The sequence below is a fragment of the Bufo gargarizans genome, chromosome 2 (genome assembly GCF_014858855.1).
Source record: "Bufo gargarizans isolate SCDJY-AF-19 chromosome 2, ASM1485885v1, whole genome shotgun sequence".
In the NCBI taxonomy this organism is placed as follows: domain Eukaryota; kingdom Metazoa; phylum Chordata; class Amphibia; order Anura; family Bufonidae; genus Bufo; species Bufo gargarizans.
The window spans coordinates 329913554-329936271 of record NC_058081.1 but is presented as its reverse complement, the minus strand read 5'-3'; the positions used below and the strand labels follow the sequence as shown (position 1 = coordinate 329936271).

At 40.7% G+C, this 22718-nt stretch overlaps 1 protein-coding gene across 1 annotated transcript in view; it reads left to right on the top strand.

The window, feature by feature from the left end:
- Nucleotides 1-22718, top strand: part of OTOGL (otogelin like) — a 198907-nt gene that overhangs the window by 72165 nt on the left and 104024 nt on the right.

Below are 22718 nucleotides of genomic sequence, written 5' to 3'. Positions count from 1 at the left end.
TATGAGCAGGAAATGTACATGAAAGAGACAGGGCAGCTTCCTCTTATACTTGTAATATATAGAGGGATGAGAAGGAAAGGTACATGAAAGAGACAGGGCAGTCTCCTCTTATACTTGTAATATATAGGGATGAGCAGGAAAGGTACATGAAAGAGACGGGGCAGCCTCCTCTTACACTTGTAATATATAGGGATGAGCAGGAAAGGTACATGAAAGAGACGGGGCAGCTTCCTCTTATACTTGTAATATATAGGGATGAGCAGGAAAGGTACATGAAAGAGACAGGGCAGCTTCCTCTTATACTTGTAATATATAGGGATGAACAGGAAAGGTACATGAAAGAGACAGGGCAGTCTCCTCTTATACTTGTAATATATAGGGATGAGCAGGAAAGGTACATGAAAGAGACAGGGCAGTCTCCTCTTATACTTGTAATATATAGGGATGAGCAGGAAAGGTAAATGAAAGAGACAGGGCAGTCTCCTCTTATACTTGTAATATATAGGGATGGGCAGGAAAGGTAAATGAAAGAGACAGGGCAGTCTCCTCTTATACTTGTAATTTATAGGGATGGGCAGGAAAGGTACATGAAAGAGACGGGGGAGCCTCCTCTTATACTTGTAATATATAGGGATGAGCAGGAAAGGTACATGAAAGAGACGGGGCAGCTTCCTCTTATACTTGTAATATATAGGGATGAGCAGGAAAGGTACATGAAAGAGACAGGGCAGCTTTCTTTTATACTTGTAATATATAGGGATGAACAGGAAAGGTACATGAAAGAGACAAGGCAGTCTCCTCTTATACTTGTAATATTTAGGGATGAGCAGGAAAGGTACATGAAAGAGACAGGGCAGTCTCCTCTTATACTTGTAATATATAGGGATGAGCAGGAAAGGTAAATGAAAGAGACAGGGCAGTCTCCTCTTATACTTGTAATATATAGAGGGATGAGCAGGAAAGGTACATGAAAGAGACGGGGCAGCCTCCTCTTATACTTGTAATATATAGGGATGAGCAGGAAAGGTACATGAAAGAGACGGGGCAGTCTCCTCTTATACTTGTAATATATAGGGATGAACAGGAAAGGTACATGAAAGAGACGGGGCAGCCTCCTCTTATACTTGTAATATATAGGGATGAGCAGGAAAGGTACATGAAAGAGACGGGGCAGTCTCCTCTTATACTTGTAATATATAGGGATGAACAGGAAAGGTACATGAAAGAGACAGGGCAGCTTCCTCTTATACTTGTAATATATAGGGATGAACAGGAAAGGTACATGAAAGAGACAGGGCAGCCTCCTCTTATACTTGTAATATATAGGGATGAGCAGGAAAGGTACATGAAAGAGACAGGGCAGCTTCCTCTTATACTTGTAATATATAGGGATGAACAGGAAAGGTACATGAAAGAGACGGGGCAGTCTCCTCTTATACTTGTAATATATTGGGATGAGCAGGAAAGGTACATGAAAGACACAGGGCAGCTTCCTCTTATACTTGTAATATATAGGGATGAACAGGAAAGGTACATGAAAGAGACGGGGCAGCCTCCTCTTATACTTGTAATATATAGGGATGAGCAGGAAAGGTACATGAAAGAGACGGGGCAGCCTCCTCTTACACTTGTAATATATAGGGATGAACAGGAAAGGTACATGAAAGAGACAGGGCAGCTTCCTCTTATACTTGTAATATATAGGGATGAGCAGGAAAGGTACATGAAAGAGACAGGGCAGCTTCCTCTTATACTTGTAATATATAGGGATGAACAGGAAAGGTACATGAAAGAGACAGGGCAGCCTCCTCTTATACTTGTAATATATAGGGATTAGCAGGAAAGGTACATGAAAGAGACAGGGCAGTCTCCTCTTATACTTGTAATATATAGGGATGAACAGGAAAGGTACATGAAAGAGACAGGGCAGCCTCCTCTTATACTTGTAATATATAGGGATTAGCAGGAAAGGTACATGAAAGAGACAGGGCAGCCTCCTCTTATACTTGTAATATATAGGGATTAGCAGGAAAGGTACATGAAAGAGACGGGGAAGTCTCCTCTTATACTTGAGTTCATAATTCCTTGCTATTTTTTGTGTGGTTTTTCATGCACTTTTTGATCCTACCCATTTCAATGGGAGGTTTGCATGTGTAGTGGCAGGGAATCCGCACTAAGAATGATCCTGTCACTTCTATTTTCAAAACTGTGAGTGGAAAAAAAGACACCATGTAAATTACCACATGGTTTTCCAATTGAATTAATTGAAGCTGGATTACACCCGTTTTGTGTTTGGATTTTAGACGAGGCATCCAAGACAAAATCCACGCTAAAGAAACTCTGTGTGAACTCAGATTATAAGTATTTTATACATGACATTTGTTTTTTTGAGTGCACTTAGGTCATTCTACTATAACAGGTGTCACTTAAGACTTGACCTAGTGTATTGCCCATTTTACAAAGGAAAATAAGGAAAGAGTTTTCCAAGGCCTAAATACCAATGACCTATCTTTAGGATTGGATATATTGAAGTTAGGGCTGATGCTGTCTGCAGATTGCAGATCAACAAAACATTGATCCCATCCAAGTGCATGCTGCCTTTTTTTTACTCCTACAGAAATGTCCTATCCTTTAAATAGGATATGTTCTATTTTTTTGCGGGTCTGCAGAACTGTGTGCATGGGCCCTTATTGGGACTGAGATTGCAGTGAATTTCCCAGCCACTGCACAGTGTACAGAGTTGTGCTAGATCTTCTTAGCCAGCTGATCACTGGGGCTGCTGACAGTTGGACCCCCCTACTAGCTATATGCCATCAATGTCTGAGATGAGACAACCCCTTTAATGACCAATAATTATTTCTCATGTTTTTCGTTGTTGAATTCTGAGATTCATAACTTTTTTACTTTTTCATTGATGTAGTTATATAGTTTGAGGATTTATTTTTTGCTGGATGAGTCGTATTTTTAATGGCACAAATGTTGGGGTATATATTGAAAGCATTTATTTAAGCCACAGCAATTCTGTCATTTTCTACTTTCTTTTTTTTGCCACTGTTTTACTACGTAAAATTTTGTCTATAGCTCGGTGCAAACACATATTTTTTTTTACATTTTTGTACTTTTGCACAATAATAACATGCTTTATGGAATAAAATCATTTTCAATTCACTGAATTCCGATACCCATGACTTTTTAATTTTTCTGTTGATGTACCTCTGAGTAGTTGACTTTTGCGGGTTGAGTTGTAGTTTTTGTTTTATAATATAATTTAATTTTACATTTATGGCAGTGCTCAATATATTTTTTATGGTTTATTTTTAAACAATGTTATTTTTAGAAAATAATACTTTCTTTAACCTTGTGTACACAAAGACATCTTTACCCTTCAAGGGCTTATCCTATTTAACTTTGTCACGAAAAGGTACGGATAAGTGCAGCCCTAAACTCCACCCACTCCTCTATCCCTACCTACTTACATGGTCTGTCCTAACCGACGGGTTACAACTGGGCAGCAGTCCCTAAATTACGTACGTGCAGGGACCTAAAGGAAGGAAATAACGAGGGAAGAAAACATAAGATAAAGACAGAACAAACGCAAAGTTTTCCTGGCTGGGAAAGTACCACAACAGGAACAACTGGAAGCCGAGGTCAAGAGCCAGGAGGTAACATAGGCACAAAGGGTTAATACAAAATCGAAGTCAATACAAGTCAAGGTCAGGAGCCAAGATATAGCATCAGGGGTAACACCAGGTCAAGGTGAAATACACGCCGAAGTCAAACAAACGAAGTCGCACATGCAGAGAACGCTAGTGAGGTAATAATACCAATCACAGGCAACCTGTGGCCAGCAGATTGCCTGTTTAAATCGGTCTAAATGATGGGTCACGTGACGTGGCCAGCATCATGTGACCCATGTCCATCAGATCTAAACACCTGAGCTCTGACTCATTGCCATCGGCGCTCGGTTCCCCCCCTGCTCGTTGTCTAGGGGATGAAGGATGCCAGCCACGCTAAGGAGGCGTGCGGGCCGGGTCCTCCCTGCCCCCTTGTTACTATGGAGACAAGGACGTCCTCGCTCCTCGTCAGGGATAGGATGCTGCCGGCGCTGCGCGTCGCCGACTCCCCCATTACAAACTTACTACAATGTTGTTAGGCTAAGAAACATTTTTATGTTGTTTGTACTGTATTGTCTTTTTTTTTTTATCCAAAAGGCAGAATAGTTTCCTCTAGGATATACCAAATATATTAGATGGCTACCATGTTTGACCATCAGTAATCCATAGCAAAGGCTGCATATTTGACCTGTAGATTGTTGAATATATTGTATCTTTTGTACCAGCAGCCAAGAATCTAATTTAAAGGTAATGTCCAGTAATCCAACTAGATAGTGCTCTTCAATTAATTTGTGAGGTATACAATCTTCTGGTCAAATCTTTCTGTTGATCCAAGTCTGGAAAGCAGTCAATCATGTGGCTGCAATTTGTGCAAAATGTTTGCTCTAAACATTTAACATAGTGTCTATAATTTTTAATGTGCACAACTTTTGAGCGTAACAATGTATGATATTGCCATAGAACGCCTGTACCCAGTATTACTTTAATTCCATGCTTTAGTAAAGAAAGCCTACAGGAGTATTTTGAGTTCTAAAGTTCAAGGGTAACGCCTGGAGAAATCCAATCAGCTACTATGGCAATCTGCCTGCAGCCTTCTCATCTGTTGAGTGTTGTGATGCTGGTGATGAAAACCGGGCCTGTGTGGGTTTTGTCATATTAAAACTAGACTTATTGTGCAAAAGACAGGTGCTGTGGGACTTGTTTGGGCTTCTGGCCTTTGGGTTCTGACTCTTAAGTGAAACAGAGTGACTTACAAAGGGTAATTTGTTCATGTCTGGTGAACTGCATTTAGCTGTTGATGAAGGATTGTACGTACTTTGAACTGAAACTAATTAGTAGTTAAGCAACTGCCAGTTCAGAGCCCCTGTGAGAAAACTGTGAGATATTTTAAATATCTGAAATAATTGTAAATATATTTACGCAAGTATACAATAATTATATATGATTATTCTGCTAATTGGTATACCATGTAAAAATATTAGGCAGTCCAGTGAATTTTTAACCATACCCTCGAATGTAAGATCTTTCACTATACTGTTATAAACAGCAAAGGCAAATTTACCCTGCTTTTATTCTAACCCTACTTCCAGTTGCTATATTGCTTGCAGGTATCACACCCGTCTCCCATGATAGAAAGTAGATAAAACACCATTATTTGGAGTTTAACAGGTCTGATGGGGCAGTGTTCTTTTGTGGGTTAGGGAGATAGAACACTGTACACCAGTACCCATATGTCATCTGTAGGAAATAGAAGGTAGCCCAATGGCAACAGCAGAGATTTCAGTTAGCAACCTATGCATATTACAGCTACTGTGCCCTTCACAAGAGACAGCCAGTGGCCCATTGTTGCACTGTTCTCTTATCTGCCTAGCCACAGTGCCTTTACAAATGCCAGCCACAATGACCCCATAACAGTCAAAATGACCCCAAAAGCACCAGAGTACCTATAACAACACTGGTTGTTCACAAGACTGCATAACTGGGCTTTACCCATAGGTGTCACCTTTATCTTGTACCAATGGAGTCTCATGGTAATCAAATACCCAAAATACTTACAGTAGGGCCAAACTGTATTATAATTGGATGATCACAAGAATAATATTATTAAACATGTATCCAAATTGGCATGTAACAAGTATACAGAAATTAAATTCATCGTTAAATGACAGAAGCCAGTGATGGCAAATAGATGATGCAAGAAAATTTAGACTAAAACCTTCAGAATCACAGGTGCATATCCATGAAGCAAACATAATTACAAAAAACAAATGGCTGCACACCATTATATATGCAAACGAAGAAATGGGGGTCATTCTAGATAAAAGTGGTACAATACCGACTATAAATGAGTAATGGAAGCTCTTAGCGCACATACGTGTCGGGCCCACCTACCAAGGGACCCATCTGCGGAAGCCACCTTGACGCTTGGTAGGTGGGCCCGACACGTATGTGCGCTAAGAGCTTCCATTACTCATTTATAGTCGGTATTGTACCACTTTTATCTAGAATGACCCCCATTTCTTAGCTCTATTGTTTGCATATATAATGGTGTGCAGCCATTTTGTTTTTTGTAATTTTGTTTGGCAAATAGATGATGGCGCAAAAACAGATAAAGGAGATGTCAGTCAGGTAATGCAGAGAGATTATTATGACAGGTAATGAAGCAGATGGATGAAGAGAGCCAAGGAACCATAGAATTTGCTCTAGAGGAAATTACGTACCCCAAAAAAGAGACCCTCTCCACCTCAAACTCACATTTCCCCATTTCAGCAAAAAGTAGATTCTTACCTGAAAAGGACCTTTCACCTGGAAAAACATTGTGAGCTAAGTATCATGACATATACAGTGGCGCCCAGGGATCTCACTGCACTTACTATTATCCCTGGGCACCGCTCCGTTCTCCCGTTATGTCCTCCGGTATGTTCGGGGACTTGGTTATAGTAGGAGGAGTCTGCCCTTATTCTCCTGGGTGTCTCCTTCTCCTAGGCTGTAGTGCTGGCCAATTGCAGCACAGAGCTCTCAGCATGGGAGAAAAAACCTAGTGCTACAGCCTAGGAGAAGGAGATGCCCAGCAGAACAAGGGCAGACTGCGCCTACTATAACCAAGTCCCCTAAGTCTCCGCCTACTATAACCAAGTGAGCGAAGATACCGGAGGACATAACGGGAGAACGGAGGGGCGCCCAGGGATAATAGTAAGTGCAGTGAGATCCCTGGGCGCCGCTGTATATGTCATGATACTTAGTTCCCAATGTTTTTCCAGGTGTAAGGTCCTCTTTAAGCTTTAAGCTGGGCTTTCTTAACATGAAAACAATGTTCTTTGAAGGACAAGGACATTATCAATATATCTTCCAAGTAAATTACAAAAAAATACATATTCTCTTAAAACATAATTCAAGAAGTTCTGGAAAGGCATAAACCCAAAAGTCATTACCAGGTATTCAAAATGCCTTCTATGGGTATTAAAGTGGTCTTCTATTCATCTGTCTCAGATCCTGACAAGATTATAATCTCTTTAAGGTTGATTTTAGAGGATATGACTGCTTATTCAGTCCCTTGTAGCTGATCTTATTCACTCCCTTGTAGTCTATGCTGGGACAAACATTGTTGCCTTTCTTGGCTACAAGAAAATAACCCAGCATAAGTTGGTTACATGGAAGGATGAATAAATCTCTTCTCCAGTTTCTCTTTGATATACTGCTCCATCACCCAGTTTCCAGAGTTGAAAAGGGATAAGTCCTCCTGTTGGAAATCTTTGGACCAGGATTTAAATCAATGGAACAGTCATATTCCATATTCCACATTCTTCCTCCTATGAGAAGGAAGAACATTAGCCATTTTCTCACAAAAAAAAGCAAAACATCAGCAAATTCATGATACTTAGCTGCTAAACCTTTTTAGACTAGTGGCAGTGACAAGAACAGGGAAATTAAAGCATCGTTCTGTACTTGTGTTTTTCTATTGGGTAATTCTCCAGAACCCCAGTCAATGACTGGGTTATTTAGGACCAAACAAGCATAACTCAATATAACAAAATAGGAAGTAAAGTGAACTAATAAAAAAAAGATAGACTCACAGTGGATACCTCATACGAACCATTTAAGACCAGGAGTACACAATATAGCTAATATAGCCAGTGGGTTTCTCCAGAGTCGCAGGTATAGTACCCATTTTTGGGCAAAAACTTAAAAATGTTCTGCAGCTTCACAGAAGCACCCTCCTATTCAATCTTAGAAGGCAACATCAAAATATTCTTGGGAGAAAAATGAAATACATTGATAGGGACCTCCCTTTTAGCTTCTAAGCTTGGAAATGTTCCCTTGAGGGTAAAATGCTGGGCAAAATGGCCCTTAATTCCACAATATAAACAAAAACATATTCTACTCCACCATTAGGAGTCTCAGGAGACCAATTTGCATTGGTTCAGTCTCAGTCACATTAGGATAAGGAGATGTAAACAGGACAACAAGAAGTAGCCTCCTTCTCTGACTTTCTCTCTCTCTGATATGCCTGTGTTTATGGGAACTAAATTAAACTGTCCAGAGAGTCACATAGAAGAAATGTTACCATAACATCTTTAACATGAAATCTAAACAATACTGAGTGAGGAGGGTGGAGTCTTTCCAATCAGTAACCTACTGAGTATTCCTCTACTGTCCTGTTACCTTGTTTCAAGGCATGAAGATGAGTGGTAGTAGGCGAGGCAGTATCTGGGCCACTATATAAAACCCCTAAGCCAGAAAGGCATCCACAATATGTAAAATGTGATCTCCAGGCTTGAGGCCAAATTCTCAAGACTGAGGGTTCCCCTCTCTCATTCTGAGGATCTGGGTTATAATGAAAAATAAAACTGTCACCATTTTTTTTTACTGTAAATTGAGCATGATCTCCAGAAAAACTGTTTAAAACATTAAAGGATAACTGTCACACTTAGACCCTAATTTCAATTTTCATATATGTAGTTACTAATAACATGATATTCCAGAATCAGTTACTATTAGACTGACTTACCCCATATTTAATAAGATTCAGCCCTTAGCAACCAGTCTGCATAAAACGACAATTTCACTAATCAGTTAAGATGGCCGCCACTGCCCTCACCCTGAGGCTAATCCCACCTGCCCTCACTAGCCAGTAACAATAGCCACCCAAAAGTGTAAGTAACCAGATCCCTCCCCCCTAAAGGGTTAATCTCCTGAAGCACAAAGGGGTCCTCTTACCACATGTTGCTTTCATTTATACACTGAGCAGATGGCAGATCTCCCTTCCCTGTTGTGCGCTGCTTCAACTCTACTTCTCCAGCTCTGCTGAGTGAGGGAGCGTCTGCCAAGCGCAGGGACAGGGAGAAGTGCATACAGCCCAGGCACTGTTATCAGCTGCTGGGGAGGACCTGGCTTTAATCATTTACTTACAGTCCCTGGCTGTCAGTAATGTGACCTTGCACGCAGCGTGCTTCTGCGTCCTCCGCCCTTCAACACATAGACGGACCATGCCTAGCAACCTTAATTTAAGCACAGGTAAAAGTAGGCAGTACAGGGAACAAAAATGTGGAATTAAGGGGTAATTGAGTACACAGTGAAAAGTTGAAATAGGGCCACCAAGGAGATATTAATCACCACAATCCAATACTCAAAAAAATAAATAAAAATGACAGTTATAGTTTAAGGGTAGGTTCATAAAGTTTTGTTGGAGGAGGTTTTGAGGCAGATTTTCCTGCAGCTTTTTCAGCCAAAGCCAGAAGTTGATTCAGCAGGAAGAAGTACAAATCCTTCCTTTTTATTTCGGATTCCCTTCAAATCCAATTCTAGCTTTGGCTGAAAAACTGAAATGTAAGACAGCTAGGAAGCTGTCTTACATTTAGAATCGGTGGTGGATACGCCAAAGTTATTTAGAGGCCAGTTCCACCGCCAGATATTGGGGTTATTAAGACTGGTGTCATTTTTTTGTTACCTTCAGTTTTTTTGCCTTTGGGCTTCTACACGGCTTTTGTTTGTAGGTTTTGTTTTCAGTTTCGGAAATGAGACAAACCCACTCATGTAACATAGTAACATAGTATATAAGGCCGAAAAAAAAAAAACCTTTGAGGTAGAATTTTCCTCACTTTAGGGGAATAAAAAATTCCTTCCCGACTCCAATCAGGCAATCAGAATAACTCCCTGGATCAACGACCCCTCTCTAGTAGCTATAGCCTGTAATATTATTACACTCCAGAAATACATCCAGGCCCCTCTTGAATTACTTTATTGTACTCACCATCACTACCTCCTCAGGCAGAGAGTTCCATAGTCTCACTGCTCTTACCGTAAAGCATCCTCTTCTATGTTTGTGTACAAACCTTCTTTCCTCCAGACGCAGAGGATGTCCCCTCGTCACAGTCACAGTCCTGGGGATAAATAGCTGATGGGATAGATCTCTGTACTGACCCCTGATATATTTATACATAGTAATTAGATCTCCCCCTCAGTCTTCTTTTTTCTAATGGGAATAACACTAATGTTGATAATCTTTCAGGGTACTGTAGTTGCCCCATTCCAGTTATTACTTTAGTTGCCCTCCCCTGTACCCTCTCCAGCTCTGCTATGTCTGCCTTGTTCACAGGAGCCCAGAACTGTACACAGTACTCCATGTGTGGTCTGACTAATGATTTGTAAAGTGGTAGGCTTATGTTCTCATCACGGGCATCTATGCCCCTTTTGATGCAACCCATTATCTTATTGGCCTTGGCAGCAGCTGGCTGACACTGATTTTTGCAGCTTAGTTTGCTGTTTATTAAAATTCCTAGATCCTTTTCCATGTCAGTGTTACCGAGTGTTTTACCATTTAGTATGTACGGGTGACTTGCATTATTCCTTCCCATGTGCATAACTTTACATTTGTCAGTGTTAAACCTCATCTGCCACTTATCTGCCCAAGCCTCCAGTCTATCCAGATCCCTCTGTAGTAGTATACTGTCCTCTTCAGTGTTAATTACTTTACACAGTTTAGTGTCATCTGCGACAATTGATATTTTACTATGCAAGCCTTCTACAAGATCATTAATAAATATATTGAAGAGAATAGGGCCCAATACTGACCCCTGAGGTGACCCAATCTGAGTGTGTACCACTAATAACCACCCTCTGTTTTCTATCCCTCAGCCAGTTACTTACCCACATACAGACTTTTCTCCCAGTCTGAGCATTCTCATTTTATATACTAACCTTTTATGTGGTACAGTGTCAAATGCTTTGGAGAAGTCCAGATATACGACATCCATTGATTCGCCGCTGTCAAGTCTAAAACTTACCTCCTCATAGAAACTGATTAAATTAGTTTGACATGACCGTTCCCTCACGAAGCCATGTTGATATGGCGTTATTTGCTTATTTCCGTTAAGATGCTCTAACATAGCATCTCTCAGAAAACCTTCAAACAGTTTACCCACAACAGATGTTAAACTTACCGGCCTATAGTTACCAGGCTCTGTTTTTGGACCCTTTTTGAATATTGGCACCACATTTACTATGCGCCAATACTATGGGACATTCCCTGTCAGTATAGAGTCTGCAAATATCAGAAATAAGGGTCTGGCTATGACATAACTTAATTGTCACCGCCACTTCTGTGAGAAGGTCTGTTAGATGTTCTTCTCTACCTGCATGAAGTTCTTTGTTTTGGTTTCACTTTGTCATCTCCTTTCCTTCTCAGATAAGTCTGTTTCCTTTATTTGTGTTTCCTTGCTGGCTTGATTCTAGGTGACCCTGACTCCGTCCGTATTAAGTGCAGGGAGCCGGTGGTCGTGTCCCCTCACTATTATAGGGTTTTCAGGTGTCACATAGTATGAGGTACGTGGACATGCAATCGTCTACCATAAAGACCTTTGCATGGGTATAGCAGTCAGGGAGAGCTCTAGGGGTTTTATAGGGCTCACCCATAAGCTCCTTAGTTTGGGATCAAGCCAGTCGGATGTTTATTTATAAGTTCCAGCTTTCTGCAACACCATCCGTGACATAAAATCCCTTAGGATACGGGGGTGTATGCCATCCGGTCCTGGCGATTTGTCTATTTTAATCTTTTTAAGATGGTGGTGACTAAATGTAAGTCTTTTCCCCTACAGTGGACTACTCTGACAGAAGCTGAGTGTAGGAAACTTAAACAGGACCTTTTATCTTCTCCTAACATGTCGGTCTAAGTAACAATTTTGTGATCCCCATGAAATATTAATTATGGAGTATCTTTACTTATAACTCCGTTATAACTGAATGCTACCTTTCCTCATGTTAAATGGGTGTGTCCCTACACAGTCTGACATTGTCCTTACTAATTGGACATTGTCAGAGTATATTAGAACAAGCCCCCAAGGGATGACACCCAGTTGTTAAGTTATTCATAATTATTTCTAGTGGGAATTACAGAGGAATGGTACAACAAAGAGTTCTAATAAAAGATGCTCTAGGATTATATTATGGAGAATGCACTTGTTTACTAAAATAGACATGACAGGAGAGCTGATAGTCCCTCTTTCAGCCATTAAATCATTAGGCTGATATTACACCAGCAGATGAAGCAGACAATTGTCAGGCAGGAAGTGTTCCTTCCTAACAATCACCTGCTCGTCACTGAAGGAGACTGCTGCATTTACATAGAACGATCTCCTCCACAGTATGGGGAGGAATAATCACTAATGTGATTGCTCGTCCCCAAACTGAATCAATAATTGACTGCATAACAATCTGCCTCTGGGAAATGATGATTTTTTTTAACCTGCTTAAAGATTATGATTGCATGTTCATCTGATAATCGGCAGCAGTATTACACAGGCAGATTATCGCTGTGACGAATACCACCCCTCGTGCCCGCTTGACGTCAGATGTCAACTACGTCGAGCTCACGAGATATGGTATGGTCACTGGTTACCAAGGCATGACGTTACACCCTCCTGGGGGGCGGGTAAGGTCAGTCTTGGTACAGTTTTCACAGATTCCTCCTGTCCACACGGGCACAGGGAGGCAACAAGCTGAGAGAGCCTTTTCACTGCCCCAGTGAAACAGCGTGTTCTCAACCCAGAAAGACTGCCACCAGTTTCTTATTTGATATAAGCCCGGTCTGCTAACGGGGTTATATAGGGTAAAAAAACAACTCGGGGTAGCAAATAACTAGACCGAAACACGGACGTGGGGATTTGTGATCGAGATACAAGACAGCATAAGATTAAATGATATAGTTAATCGCCTTAAGGGCTCACTAGAAATGACACTATACACACTAAGAATATATACAGTGGTCTGATATTCACATCGGAGGCAGTGATGTCAGCCGGTTGCAGGTCTCTCTAAACACATGACACGATGTGACCCCCTTTCAGAGAAAAGACAAAGCCTCTTGCTGGCAGAAGCCTTTTAAACTGTAGCTGGCCCCTCCTCTTCCCGCCTCTGGGAAGGGTCCCCCCTCCCTGCTGATCCTGGCAGCTCAATGACCCACAAAACCCTTAAGGGTTAATGGCTTCAGACCAGAAGGTCACAGTGATATGGTTCTGGGACCAACAGACCCGCCTGGGTTCCGACTACAAGTAGAGTCTAGTAAAACTACTGTATAGTGGCTCAGGTTTACCCCTTGTGCAAATGATTTAAAGAGGTCAGATGAAATCTCAGTGATTACAGGTATTTCCTTTTAACCAAAAGGACTGGTTCCCTTTACCCCTTAAGAGGAGGGCCAGAAGAATCTCAGAATTTAGATGTTGGCCGCAGTCCCATAAGTTGTCTCCGGAAAAATCGTGTTTGAGACTAATCATGCAGTTTCTTCTGTATGGCTTCAGTAATTGCCTTAAAGAGGTTTTCTGGATATTTACAATTGATAATCTATCCTTAGAATAGGTCACCAGTATCATGTCAGCAGAGGTCCGACACCCGGTCCTCTCACCGACCAGCTGTTTGAAGAGGCCACGGTACTCCAGTGGGCACCTTTCCAAGCACAGCACCGTCCATTTGATTGCTGCTGTGCTTGGTATTGCAGCTCAGCTCTACTCACTTGAATGGAACGGAGTTGAGCCTAGGCTATGTGACCTATGAACGTGATGTCACTAACTTAGAAACAGCCACTGCGGAGTGTCACAGCCTCTTTAAATAGCTGAACAGCAGGGGTGCCAGGTGTCAGAAGCCCATTGATCTGATATTCATGACATGTTCTACAGATTTTAATATGAAAATCTCAGATAACTCTTTTAGACTGAATGTGAGTACAGTCTCAGGTACTTCAATATTCACTGCATGGGCATCTTTTATAAAAAATGTAAAGATTAACCCTTTTCCAAAATTATATATTTTTTGTTTACTTTTAAAGAGGCATCGATTTGAACCATTACAAGTTTTTCCACCGTTTTTCTTCTTATGGTGGTCTACATGCCATTGCTTCTGCTAAGTGGTTCAGACTGTTGCATCTGATTATTACGTTATTTTGATTTTTCACACCAAAATATCTGTGCTTTGTCAATCATAAGATGTTTTTTCTATCTAGGTCTCAGTCAAGGCCATTGCCTTTATAAGACACTGATAAGTCTGCACACCAGTTGCAAATGATTCCATTTCCATAAAATAATCTATGTCTGTAAAGGTAATATTGTGTATATTAGCAAGGCTTCCTGTGGTCAATACCAGCACAATATCACCTACTAAGCTTTTTTGTTAATCAGCAGAAATGTACCTTGTAGTTGATATCCTCGAGCCAAGTCTTGTAAAATAGAAGAATTGTCCCTCTATCTATTCATGCAATATGCCAGGTTACGCATGCCAGTTTCAGCAGGCTTTGCCAGTCACAATTTGGCAGGGAGCAAACGCACTCAATCATTTATCAATACTACCAAGCTACTTCCCTGCTTTGGAGTGGCGTTCTGGTTCACTGAACTAGAAAACATTGCTGATGAGAGCACTCGATACTGCCAGAAAACAGCTGTATTTCTGGGATATAAAAAGAAAAATGCCTGGCCATTTGTCATATTTATTCTTGTCTTATCACATAAACATTCATCAAACCTGATTCCTCATCAGTTCTGGTTTCACATGGATATAATATGCACCTTTCCATCTGTATTATGCCCCCACATCTGGGCCCTCTGTTTCTACTAAACTGAATTTAGATTATCATAAAGTTCTATGGTGATCTACGTTCAGGTCACTGTAACCGAGAGTTTTCTGGGTTTCGCTGTTGAAATATGGATGTTACAATGTGGTTGTATTATAGCCATCTAAAGCCAGCCTTAAGCTGCCCATACATAATAGTAGTCTGCTGAACAGTCATTCAGTCAACAGCTATCTCTGCCATCTTCCCCATACGCATACACGTTCGACTCGGCTGAACATATATGTGTATTCTATGGGAGAGAAGAAAAAATAAAAATTGAGATTGCAAGTTTTTGAGATTATTTAGGCCTCTTTGTCAAGTGTTATTTAAGACCATAAGATACAACGCCTGACGAAGAGGCCCAAGTAGTCTCGAAAGCTTGCAATTTTGTCATCATCTTTTCACTTAGCCTTTAAAAGGTATCAACCACTGAGGAATCTCAATTTTTATTTTTTCTTATTTTCTATTTACTGGTACAAATATATTTTTTACTTATTCTGTGGGAGAGCAGAGAAGGCTGCTGACAGACACTTCTGACCAGGGGCATACTGGGAACTTAAAGTGGTCCTGGAAAAAATACTAAAAGTGGCCCCATTTTGTAGTTGGGTCAACATTGATGGAAGGCAGGGCCAGCAATACCATATTGTGGCACATTATATCACCCAAAAAGAGCCAAAAAACACAGTCCATCACAAAATACTGCCAGCAGCACAAAATACATCCCCAAAAACTTCCACTGGCAACCGTGAGGATGGCTCAGGTGGCCCCCTGAGAAATTTCCCTGCAAGGTCTATGGTCAATCGACCCATGCTTCTGACGGCAATTTATCTCCTGGGAGAACAAAAGGATTGGATGAAAATATTAATTTCGTCCAATCCTTGTCTCCCCTGACAGATGATGTCGGGAGCTCCCCATCTACATTAGTGTGTTGGCGAAATATGTTGTTCTTGGTGAGTTTGGCCAACAAAAGACTAATGTGAATGGCCAGCTTAAGTGGGAGTCAGCACATTTTTCAACACGGCACATCTTTAATGAAAACCCACTCAGTATTTCTCCATTAAAAAGCTTTAAAACATGAGATTAATAAAAAAAATAGTATATAAAACTGAAATCAAGGAGATAACTAAATTAATGATGTAGAAATTGTTATTTTTAAAGAATTTAATATATATTTACAAGAAACTTTTACTTGACCTTTTCATAGGCTTTCATTAGCTTATCATGTAGTGACGTGATATCATAATCAAGTTAGAAACTGCTTCATCTTGTACAATCACCTAATCACATATTGCCACTTAATTCCTCCAAAATAGATATACCACCCAGTACTATGGAAAAATACATTGTAAATACACATCAAATGCATAACAGTACACTCATTGACAAAATAATAACGCATCAAGAAGGAGTTGTTCGAATGGAATGAAACTTTCTATGTGTGAATGTAATGATGATACATGTAAGTGATTACAAAATTAGAGAGAATGGAAACGTTTATTGGGGAAAACTGTACAATTGAAAGGAGGCTCTAGTACCCTGTTTGGCCACTTGTATCCTGGATATACGATGAGATACGGTTGGGCATGGAGGCATACAGGTTCATACAGGTTGTGTATGGTATCCTGCGGCACATTTGGCCACAGATGTTGTAGCTGGGCTTGTAGATCCTGTGCATTTGTAGGATGCCTAAGCTGGGATCCTAGCTGGTCCTAGCTTGAGTGGCAATAAATCTGGTGACAGGGCAGACCAAGGAAGTGTTGCAATCTGGTGGAGATATGATATTTCTATGAAACCTTTGCTGTGTGTGAGAGAACATTATACTGCTGAAAAAGCCAGTTGGAAGCTCTGCCATGAGAGGCAACACATGTGGCAGCAGGATGTCCTCCACATATCACTGAGCTGTTAATCTCCCTCGTATCACTACTAGGGGTGACGGACTGTCATATCTGATGACTCAGGTCATCACACCAGAAGTTGAGGAAGTCTGTTGATCCACAGCAAAAGCAGGATTGAAGTACTCACCACGAAGCCTCCATACTTGAACCGGACTGTCATCCTTTTCGAAACAGAACCTGGATTCATCACTAGAGATGAGACGGTTCCAGTCCATAGCACTCCAGGTTTCTCATTCACAACACCACTGCAAACGAATGCTATCTCCTACTAACAGCTAGGTCAGAACAGCCTAGATGGTGGGCAGTTCGCCCAAATGACCACTCTGCTTCTCGCAGTTCAACAATGCACCGCTTCTCAAAGTCTTTAAATGGGGCAAAATCTCTTTGAATGCATTGTAGAGGCCTGCCTGGCATTCAAAAAACTCTCACCAAGAGGTATACTACCCAAAAGTGACCTCTGAAAGTCTTTTAATAAGGCAGTGGAGAAGCACTTTTAAGCGCTCTTGTGGCAAGACCCAGAGTCTAATCAGACCACACCTGTAATCATTTACATATCTGCCTTAAATATAACTGCATGTCGAGTTTTGCATCAACTCAACGTTTTTATCTGTGTGTGTTATATTTTTTGTCAATGACTGTACATAATAGTTCATGTTTAAATTTAATTCTGTTCAGTAATCTTGTATCTAGATTTAGAATCCAAAAGGTTGCCCTAAGAAAAATGAGATTCTCCATGTCTTTCTTGTTAGGGAAGTCATTTGGTAAAGACAAACACTAGCATCAATGATGTCTTAGCAACAGATGTAATGAAGTCAGCCTTACAGCCAGGTCCATAAATATTGGGACATCGATACAATTCTAAATTTTTTGGCTCTGTACACCACCACAATGGATTTGAAATGAAACAAACAAGATGTGCTTTAACTGCAGACTGTCAGCTTTAATTTGAGGGTATTTACATCCAAATCAGGTGAACGGTGTAGGAATTACAACATATGTTTGCATATGTGCCTCCAACTTGTTAAGGTTACCAAAAGTAATGGGACAATTGGCTCCTCAGCTGTTTCATGGACAGGTGTGTGTTATTACCTCATTATTCCAATTACAATGATCAGATAAAAGGTCCAGAGTTAATTTCAAGTGTGCTATTTGCCTTTGGAATCTGTTGCTGTCAACTCTCAAGATGAGATCCAAAGAGCTGTCACTATCAGTGAAGCAAGCCATCATTAGGCTGAAAAAAACAAAACAAACCTATCAGAAAGATAGCAAAAACATTAGGCATGGCAAAACAACTGTTTTGAACATTCTTAAAAAGAGGGCACACATCTGTGAGCTCAGCAACACCAAAAGACCCGGAAGACCACGGAAAACAACTGTGGTGAATGACCGAATAATTCTTTCCCTGGTGAAGAAAACACCCTTCACAACAGTTGGCCAGATCAAGAACACTCTCCAGGAGGTAGGTGTATGTGTGTCAAAGTCAACAATCAACAGAAGACTTCACCAGAGTGAATACAGAGGGTTCACCACAAGATGTAAACCATTGGTGAGCCTCAAAAACAGAAAGGCCATATTAGAGTTTGCCAAACAACATCTAAAAAAGCCTTCACAGTTCTGGAACAACATCCTATGGACAGATAAGACCAAGATCAACTTGTATCAGAGTTTTGGGAAGAGAAGATTATGGAGAAGGAAAGGAACTGCTCATGATCCTAAGCATACCACCTCATCAGTGAAGCATGGTGGTGGTAGTGTCATGGCGTGGGCATGTATGGCTGCCAATGGATCTGGTTCTCTTGTATTTATTGATGATGTGACTGCTGACAAAAGCAGCAGGATGAATTCTGAAGTGTTTCGGGCAATATTATCTGCTCCTATTCAGCCAAATTCTTCAGAACTCATTGGACGGCGCTTCACAGTGCAGATGGACAATGACCCAAAGCATACTGCAAAAGCAACCAAAGAGTTTTTTAAGGGAAAGAAATGGAATGTTATGCAATGGCCAAGTCAATCACCTGACCTGAATCCGATTGAGCATGCATTTCACTTGCTGAAGACAAAACTGAAGGGAAATTGCCCCAAGAACTAGCAGGAACTGAAGACAGTTGCAGTAGAGGCCTGGCAGAGCATCACCAGGGATAAAACCCAGCGACTGGTGATGTCTATGCGTTCCAGACTTCAGGCTGTAATTGACTACAAAGGATTTGCAACCAAGTATTAAAAAGTGAAAGTTTGATTCATGATTATTATTATGTCCCGGTACTTTTGGTCCCCTAACAAGTGGGAGGCACATATGCAAACTGTTGTAATTCCTACACCGTTCACCTGATTTGGATGTAAATACCCTCAAATTAAAGCTGACAGTCTGCAGTTAAAGCACATCTTGTTTGTTTCATTTCAAATCCATTGAATAGTGGTGTATAGAGCCAACATTTTTAGAATTGTGTCGATGTCCCAATATTAATTGGAGTTTCAGTTTGAAAACTGCAGCTCATATTTTGTTTGTTTTATAAAAAACATAACATTTCACTCATGATCTTTATGATTTCCTACTGTAATTGGATTAACCATCCTTTACCTACTGAGAAATACTATGGGGGTCACTTATAACCAGATATGTCTGGTTTTTGGCATGAAAATGTCACACGTTATGCCGTCTGTGTTTTTGTTTTGCGACATTTGGTCAGATTTTGCAACAAGGGAGCAACACCTCTTTTCAAAGTGGTCTATGTTTAAATAGATTGTGCAGGCTGTATATATTGATGACCTATCCTCAGGACAGATCATCAATATCTGATCGTCAGGGGTCTGACATCTGGCACCCTCATTGATCAGCTGTTTGAAGAGGAGGTGCCGTTCTATGAGAGCGCTGCTTCCTCTTCATTACACTACGCGTCATCTCCTGTGGAGTGGTGGCATAGTGTAATTACAAGTACTTTGTCCATTCAACACTGCACTTCAGAGACGAGGGGAAAAGTAATGAAGAGGAAGCGCCACTTCCTCTTCAAACAACTGATTGGTGGGGCTGCCAGGTGTCGGACCCCCACTGATCAGATATTGATGACCTATCCTGAGTCTAGGTTATCAATATATGCAGCTTGCACAACACCTTTAAGACAGTACAGTGAGATAAGACCTGGATGAAAAAAGTCTCAACCTACACCAGACACCTGTTGTATTTTTAAGACTAAGTCATACAACACAATGCATTTGCTCTAAATACATGAAAACTGTGTGCCATTTCATAACATTGGTGCAACCACACAATGCCAACCTGGACTTAAAAGTGACATAAAAACAATCTCAAATTATAAAATGTCTGCCTTTGACTATAAGATCGCCACTGAAAAGGACTGCTATCATTAGGAAACAGATACTTGCCCATTTTCAAAGGGTAATCTTGGGAAAATCAGAGGCATTTTTAATTAGAACAGGATTGCTGAAATGTAATCCAAGGATATGCTAAATCCGTTAGATAAACAAGGTCAGCCGAACAAAGAATACAATGGTTAACTTGTCTGAAATAATTTTATGCATTTTTACTGAAGAAAAAGCTGAAAACAATGGTGGTCATTTCATGCAGCTGGAAAGTAATAGTTCATCATTATAGGCTATGCAATTTCAGCTGACTAGAAATGTCATTGCGTGTTTTGAGTTATTGTAATTCTCATTGTCATTCTCAGCTCTTTTAAGTTACCATTCTCAGAATTCTTCAGATCTCCATTCTTTTTTGGCTGGTAGTTTTGTCGATTATCAGATAGATCTCTCAATAATATATAAAAAAAAAAAAAAAGATTTCTAGATTAATATCCAGATATGTGTAATGGTGCTAGTATTTCTTTGTGAAATAGGTTTTAGTCCATATAATTAGTGAATGGAGTGTAAATAGCAAAATTCCAAGCATAAACTACAATTTACAAGTTATGCTACTTGCTGTCCACTAGTATGTGATCTTCCCAAAAATTCAAACCTGATATGGAAGATTAAATACTGGTATTTTTCTAAGGTAGAATTCCTTTAACCTAGTGTAATAGGCCCCGAGAAGTACTGGTTGATCAAATGTCTCTGATTATCAGATGATAATGTTAAATAAAATAAAATGCTGATAAAGTGAAGATCAGAAAAATGATGCCATATTTTGTCTTTCAAGATGGTCTTGGCAGGTCATGGTCATTGTTTTAATTAATGAAACTTATACATGTTCAAACAATAATGTAGATTACAGGTACATAGGTTATTCCTAGTTGAAATGATACTATATTAGTATATGATAGTATATAACACAGTATATGATAATGTGTAGTATAGTTATTATAGGACAGCACAGTGACTACATTGCTGCCTTGCAATGATAGTGTCATGTTAAGGAGGGAATAGTGCATCTCTGTACTTCCACCCACATCACTATCCCTAGTTACTTGAATGAGACATCCTAAATGACGTGCCCCAACTGGTCGACGGTCCCTTACTTAATTAAGTGCAGGTGCCTAAACAGAAAGAGGTGCAAATACCGGCTGACAAAGACAGAACCAGAACATAAAACATTAGAGTCATATAACAGGCAGGGTCTATACCATTAGATAATATCAGAATATAATCGGCAGTCAGAGGCAAGGTCAAAGTCAAAGTAGACATCAAGATCCAGGAGTTCCAAAATGTACAAATGCTAGCGTGGTAATGAAGAGCATAAAGACCTGTTGCCAGCAGCTGTCTGTTTAAATCTCCCACTGACAGGAAGCATGTGACAGCAGCACCATGTCTGATTAGCCTGGCGTCTCTGCTCTCTGATAGGCTGACCAGCCCAACTGTCAGTGAGGCTGGTTTCCACAGCAACAGAATGCCCCTGAACTTGGGCTGAAGCATGGACAGGTAAGTACGTGACAGATGGGGTCCCAGGTTTGAATCTGACCAAGGACTGCATCTGCATGGAGCTTAAATGCTCTTACCATGTCTGTGTGAGGTTACTGAGAGGTTAATTGGATTCCTATTAAATTGACCCTAGTGAGTATTGAAGGTGAGTGCCTAGAGTCAGCCACTGACTTTCCTGTTCTACAACTCATACCACAGTAGACAGAACACACGGACAGTGAGCCCTAACTGGAGCCCGGCTCGCTTTCCTTGCCTACTTGCAGTGCAAGCCCTGGGTGGCAAGTCCGCAACTTGTCGACGTTCCATACTCTGCTACAGTGCAAGACTGATGCACACCAGACAAGACAGTAGAACACAGAGACGGTGTCATATGAGAATGGGTCAAAACCGGAAGGACAAAACAGTGCAAAATCGCAAGACAGAGGGTAGTCACAAAGCCAAAATCAGAACCAGATGGGAAGCACAGAAACAAAACACAAGACAGAGATGGTCAAAGGCAAGCCAAGGTCAATAACAATAATAGAAATATATACGCACATAGAACCAGAACCAGGAGCACAGTTAGGGAGTCTTAAGCTATCACTGGCAAAGGTGGTTTAAATAGAGCCCTCAGCACCTGAATCAGAACCTGATAGGTCATGCACCGCACATAGGAATAGATCAGCTGAATAATCAAGCACTGCTAGTTTTCCTCCAGTACACACCCGCTGTGGGGAGAAACATAGCATTTCATCCTAGGGATGCTGTCACATCACTTGGGGGCGTCTCTCCCAGACGCGGTCGCGCCGAAGCTGGAGATCTCACTGCTGGAGCCCGGACAGGTAAGTTTGTGATAAGTTTGTGATAATAACATGATTGTCTGAAGCTATGCTTTGAGTTCCTTGTGTGAGGAAAGCAGATTAAAAATGTTTTTTTTTTGCTGTAGACATTGGGGGCGCTTTATTATTTGTAGTCTAAGATTTAGACAGTCTAAAGATGCCCCAAATTTATCATAGTGGCTCATGCTGGATGATAAATCCGGCATACCTTTAGAGACTCTCTAGTCTAAGTCTATACCACCTAGAATATAAGGTTTTCTTGTAACAGCTATCCGTTCTAATTGAGGAATGATCATATCCCACAGAAAAGGATAACAATTAGAGATGAGCGAAGTATTCAAAACTTCGATTCGGCTGCTTTGCCGATTTTTTTTTTACAAAAAAAATTGGCTTTGTGATGAATTACTTCGCCACGAAGAGCATTTCTTTG